Raw genomic sequence first — 7,096 nt, forward strand, 5'->3', positions numbered from 1 at the left:
ACGACATGCAACTGCTCAGGGACACGGACGACACGCACCTGCGCAGGGACACTGACGACACGCAGCTGCGCAGGGACACTGACGACATGCAACTGCTCAGGGACACGGACGACACGCACCTGCCACTCCTGTACAGCATTTTCCTCCATTGCGGCTGCGCTTGTACACGGACGGGAGTGTGGCCGTATGAACATACTGGACAAGCTCCTGTTGAATATGTTCAGAGATTCCCCAAGCTGGATCAGTGGAGTGGAGGAGGGTAAAGCCTCCGGACTATCCAGAGGCTTCCTTCAATTTATCTTCAATTCTGTACTTCATGTCCACAACTTTTTTGTTTAGCTTCATTGGTGGACATACATAGAAATATTCACATGAATGCGCTGGTGACCTCCCTTTCAGTAATCCGCTAAGTTAAACTTCCCAGTGTGAGCTGTATCTTGGTGCCTTTGCATGTACTTATTATCCCACTGACGGTGAGCTGGGCGCAGGGTGGGCAGAATGACAGTTCACCCTGCTGACACTAGAATTCCCAATACCCTAATTACCCATTGTGCAGGCTGCGAAAAAGAGCACTAGTGCTATAGCGGCACCCAACTCAGGCAATACGCGGCCGGCGTCGTGCGCTGAAACTACTTGCTTTGCTTTGCATGACCTCTCCTCTCTCTACAGGACAGATCATTCAACTAAGCAGAGGACCTGCAACACATCGTGATACTCAGGGTATCTGGGATCACTTGAAACGCAATTCACACAGTATAGTTTGGTTGAAAAAAAGACATCCGTCCATAAAGTCCAATTGGGGGGAAAAATGCAAACCAACATAAAAGTTAACATTAGGTAGATTTCTGTACTGCACCCTCATAAGTTCCAGGGGAAGGCAAAAAAAAGCCTTACACAGCTTGGGCTAATTCACCTTCTACGAGAAACCGAGGCCAATGCTAAGAAAAAAGATACAGTATTTACCTACGTAGACAGATCTTCCAGAGGTGTCCTACTCAAGACCACCGCCCCTGCCTGGGACCCTCTGGAAGTTTGCCACTGTCAGGGCTGGATTTACCATAAGGCATTGTAGGCACTTGCCTACAGGCGCCTGATGATGGAAAGGCGGCTCACTCCCCTCTACCAGTGCCTCCGCCTGTCCTTCCCTATGCAGAGTCCTGATGAGAGTGTAAATGAGAGGTTACTCACCCTGCTCTCTGCATTCCACTGACTAGATCGCTCTTCAATCCGGGGCACCACTAGCTACTTAATACTAAAACTTAATACTTGGGAGCACCTCTAGCTACATAAAGGACAACTAAAGTAAGAGGGTTATGGAGGCTGCCATATTTATTTCCTTTTAAACAGTACCAGTTGCCCGGCAGCCCCGCTGATCTATTTGGCTGCAGAGGTGTCTGATGTACACCAGAAACAAGCATGCAGCTAATGTCAGAAACACCTGATCTCCATATGCTTGTTCAGGGTCTATTGCTAAAAGTTTTAGAGGCAGAGTATCAATTAAAAGTAAATAAATATGACAGCCTCCATATCGCTCACACCAGTTGTCCTTTAATATTGAGGATAGCTCTGGCTACCTAATACTAAGGGGCACCTGTAGCTACCTATGACGGCCGGGCAAGGGAAGTAAGTGAGAAGTGATAGCTAAGACAGTCAGCACACTTGCGGTGCAGTTTGATTGGGGTTTGTAGGTTCATGTAGAGCAAAGCCTAGTGTGCCAGGACATCTGTACCTTTAGGCTCCTGTGATGTAAATCCGGGCCTGGCCATCGTGCTCCACTTGGTGTTCAAGTGTGGCCATGCTGCACCCTTGTGAGTACGCCCATTGCCTGTGCAGGAAGCAGGAGCCACTCGCCCATAAGCTCTTGTTGGATATGTTGCATGTTGCTACGGTGGTGGCAAGGAGAACATGGGAAGCCTCTGCAGGATCCAGGGGTTTCCTTCTTCCTAGGTTTCAATCCATCTCAGGTTCACTTTGAAGGGAAAAAATTCCTTCTCGACTCCATGTGGTGGTCAGATAAATGCCTCCCTTGATCAATAACGCCGAGGTGGAGTCTAGATGCGGAGGTGAGAGCCTGGAAACCCATACGTGGAGGATGGAGCAGTGTTTAGCATGCTGGAGGTGTGGGTCGGGAGCATGCCGGCCAAATACAAAAATGTATAGTTTAGATTGTCAGACCAGATTTTTTCATTGATTATTTATTTTCATGCATAAGGAGCATATCCAACATTCAGATCAAAGATAAGATCTCATCTCAAGCATCATTATAGAGTGGCGTCTAACTGGTTTCCGCTGGAATGGTGAAAGGTGCCTACTAGCATGGCGTGCTGCTTCATAGAGTCCATTACAACACAACAGATCGCCAGTGTCTCCGGTCTCAGAGATAAGGATGGGCTTCTCTGTTGAGCTTGGACTCCACGCTGAATTGTAAGCTTACTGTCACCCCGATTTCTTTCTGCAGTAAAACAGGTGAAATATACCCAATGCGTTTACACATTAATTCTGGCTAACTACAACCCCAAATCACAAAACTGGTCGGTCTGTGGAGGTCAGTGTAGTTGGCTTGGATGGAAACTCCGAAATTGTAAACGGAATCAGGAATAAAGGATCCCCACCAAATACCACCAAAGTCAGAGGCTGTGCTTTCTCTGATGTTTAATCAAGTGTAATTCCTGTATACAAGCTTTCTCACATGCTGAACATGAAAAAGGGCGCGTTTACCTGTATGAGGTCTCCCTTGCTTTCCAATCACTTTTATACGTGAAATATTTCCCACACTCTGCTCATGAAAATGGCTTCTCACCAGTGTGAGTTCTCTGATGTCTAAGAAGGGAGGATTTATGGATGAAACTTTTCCCACAATCTGAACATATAAAAAGATGCTCGCCTGTGTGTCTTGTCTTGTGTGCAAGAAGGATTTGTTTAAACATGAAAACTTTCCCACAGTCTGAACAGGAAAAAGGAGGCTCGTTTCAGTGACCTCGGCTCTCTGGTGGATAAGAAGTTGTTTGTTTTGGATGAAACTTTTTTGTACACTTTGAGCAGGAGAAAGTTTGTTCGCCATTGTGAATCTTCTGATGTCTGAGCAGGTCATATATCTGCATGAAGTCTTTCCCACACTCTGAACATAAAAAAAGGGTGCTCGCCTGTGTGACTTCTCTGGTGTGTATGAAGTTTTCCTTTCTGAGTGAAACCTTTCCCGTGCTCCCCTGTGTGAATCTTCTGATGTCTGAGAAGAGTGCATTTCTGCACAAAACATTTCCCACACTCTGAACATAAAAAAGGCCGCTCGCCTGTGTGATATGTCTGATGTGTACGAAGTGTCCTCAAGTGGCAAATGTACCCACACAAGCACCAATTCACAGACCATTAATGCATTATCAATCAACTTTTGCTCAGCGTAACAAACAGGAACTTATTCATTTTTTATTTATATATTTATTATTTCAAAAAACGTTGCTCAGGGTATGTACGTTTTTGCAGAGGAAATAGTTACAAAAGGAAATTTTTAAATGTTGTCTATTAAAGGATAAAGTAGTAGAGTGTATTACCGTGTTAGCCATCAGTAAAAGCAAGGCATTTTGAATCAGGATGATACCCCACTGGTGGTCACCTACAACCCACACCTGGAAATACTGGAGTACTTCCTGGGTCACGGCTTGGCCTCTGATTGGAGGAAGATAGCGGAGGCGGGGTGCAGTGGGGAGAGAGACATGTAATGGGGAGGCGGAGGAGGACACTGATTGACATTTGCAGGTAAATAGAAGGCTAGTGACAATCTGTTTGTCGCTAGCCTTGTGCTATTTATCAGCCCAGGGGTGGCAGAACACTGGAGGCAGCAGCAGCAGAATGACACAGAGGCATGTCATTGTGCACAGAATATGCCTCTGTGTCCTATAAAGATTTAAAAACCCCGCCACAAGGACCAGAGCCAAGGTCCCCGGGTCAAGGGCCGGGTCAACATACTTCAGACTGCTGGGGAGGGGGTGGGGGGGGGGGCAGAACATACATAAAATGATGCTGAAAAACATTACATTGAATCTGGGTATTGATTGATCCCCCAGACCCCCCCCCCCCCATTTCCTACCCGGAAGAGAACTCCCAGCAGCAGCCAATCAGTCATGCAGCGCTTGAAGAATGTCTTTGTGCACCAGACAGGGTAGCATACCCAGGTGACAACCCGCTGTCCAGTTGGACAGTAACGTTACCTGATGCAGAATTGGATGCCAGCAAATTACTGCTCACTGGCTTCTACAGTATGTGGATGGGTGGTGCCAGCACTGCTATTCTATAGAGTTGGGCCGAACAGTTCGCCTGGCGAACCTCTCTGGGCCTCTTACTACTTCCGGGTCGCAATGACCCGGAGTAGTACGCCTGCGCTGCCCGGCGGAGCGCGTCCTAGATCGCGCTCCTGTTGCCGGGCGCTCTCTGCGCATGAGCGTGACGTCACTCATGACGTCACGCACATGCGCAGAGAGTGCCCGGCAACGGGAGCGCGATCTAGGACGCGCTCCGCCGGGCAGCGCAGGCGTACTACTCCGGGTCATTGCGACCCGGAAGTAGTAAGAGGCCCATGAATTTAGAGATGTTCGCCGGCGAACGGTTCGGGAACTGTTCGCCACATCTCTACTATTCTATATGTGGGCCACCAATATTAAAAGGTACAGTGAGCCACATCTATAAACCCCCCCCCAAAGTTTGCTTTCTTAAAACAGAAAGAATTTGCGATAATTCAGGTTGGAGTGAGTTCGAGATGTCTCCCAGGGCATCACTGCTGAATATATGCAAAATTAAAGCGGAATATAACCCAGAATTTCTTCTTTGCTCTAAAAGATTATTTACAGCATATAATATACTAACACAATGTTTTTTTTTTTTAGTAAAACAGCATTCAAACGGTTACATCACAGGGCTGACTCTTTCTTCTGCAGGAAGAACCGCATCCGAACGGCTGTTAAGCTTATCATGTGTACACATTCTTTACTTGATACATTTATGTAAACATTCTCTGGCTGTGCAGGACTTCAGCTGATGAGTCCTGGGGTGAAACACAGGTCAGAAATCACTGCTGGCAGCATTCACAACAGAATTACAACAGTTATGAACAAAATGCACCAGCAGCTTTAAAAATAAATTAACTGAACTTTGGGAAGTTATAATGTCTAAATAAATAATAATACTTGTGCACAAAAGCAAATATGATAATTGTATGGGTTATAAAAGGTAGGAAAACACATTTTTGTTGAAAATGTTGTCAGGGTTTTAAACCGCTTTAACTATTATTGCCCTTAGAAGCTAAACACACCTCCAGAACTGCTGGAATGCAATGATGTGTCAGTTTGTTAATTTGTACAGAGCCATAATAATCCAACATGCATACAGACTGTTTCGGATTGTTTGATCCTCATCAGTGCATGGCATGGATTAATTTGGCTCTATGGAGTAGGACTTGTAACACCGAGAGGTACAGCCAAATTAATCCATGACATGCACTGATGAGGATCAAACAATCCGAAACAGTCTGTATGCGTGTTGGATTATTGTGGCTCTGTACAAATTAACAAGATGACACATCATTGCATTCCAACGGTTCTGGAGGTGTGTTTACCTGCTATGGGCAACAATGGTTAATTTGCATATATTCAGCAGTGTTGCTCTGGGAGACATCTTAAGCTCACTCCAACCGGAATTATCGCAAATTCTTTCTGTTTTAAGAAAGCAAACTCTTGTTTTTCTTAGTATTTTAGTAAGGGGGCTTTTAGGACCACTGTAGCCTCTCGCACACTCCAATGAGTTCTGGTTCACCATGAGCTTGCTGGTTAGTCTGTACCACATCTATAAGTTATAGTGAAAAAGCCTCAGGGGGCCCCATTCGGCCCACGGCTGTAGTTTGAGGACCACTGGATCTGAGACTGAGAAGGAATATTACCTGAACCTCCCCTCCTAGCATTCTGACAGCCACCTAATCAGCATCTAATTACATTTATTTATGTTTGCTAAAGAATGTTTCTCCTCTGTATGTCAGCATATACTGTATAAGCGGTGTTTTTCACATTTTGTCAGTATATGCAGGAACTAAGTCTGACAAAGGCTTATTATTAGCCGAAAGCTTACTGTTTATTCATCTCTAAGTTAGCCAATAAATTGTATCATCCTGATTCAAAACATCTTGCTTTTAAAGGATAAAGATCAGGGAAACATAATTAACTTCACCAGGTGATAAAAGCTGTGATGAAAGTACAGCAGAAAGAAGAGGCCCCACCATCTCTGATGTAATACAGCATCTATCTGCAGACTATTATCTGTCCTTTACCACTGACCAATCACCTCAGGAGCGAAGGGGAGGGGGGCTGTGTAGCATAGAGGGCCCCTCAATGACTTGGGAGGGCTGTTCCGGTCACATGATCACAGTACATCTGATCTTCAAATTATGGCATCTAGGAGGAGGGACTGTGTGTGCAGCCAGTAGGCAGGCTCTGCAACTGTATCATGCTAGGGATGAGACAGTGATCTCAGGCTGCTACATACTGTCAGCCACAGTAATGGCCTCTGGGTGGAGCTGATAAGCTCTGGGTCATAAGGAACCATCCACAGTTCTGTAGATTCTAAGCTCCCATCCCATTATTTTGAGCAAGATAAGTATACAATGCATGCCACCACTGTAATAAATCCAGCAGCCACTTAACATGGGTGTCAGAAGTCTGGAGGGCTGGACCAGGTAATCACTGAGATATTGGGCACAGCCTTAATGAAATGATTTAGAAGTGTATAAGAAAAAAGGAAAGAAAAGAAACTTAACAAGGCTGAAAAGAACAGATGCACATTTCATCATTTAAAGCACACCTGAACTGAGAGGGATATGGAGGCTGACATTTATTTCCCTTTAAGCAATGCAAATTACCTGGCTGTCATCCTGATCCTCTGCCTCTAATGCTTTTAGCCATGGATCTGGAACAAGCAGGTCAGGTGCTCTGGCTGAAGTCTGCCTAGATTAGCTGCATGCTTGTTTCTGGTGTGCGACTCAGACACTACTGCATCCAAAGAGATCAGCAGGACTGTCAGGCAACTAGTATTGTTTAAAAGGAAATACATATGGCAG

This window comes from Hyperolius riggenbachi, chromosome 10, assembly GCF_040937935.1.
Source record: "Hyperolius riggenbachi isolate aHypRig1 chromosome 10, aHypRig1.pri, whole genome shotgun sequence".
NCBI classification, from domain to species: domain Eukaryota; kingdom Metazoa; phylum Chordata; class Amphibia; order Anura; family Hyperoliidae; genus Hyperolius; species Hyperolius riggenbachi.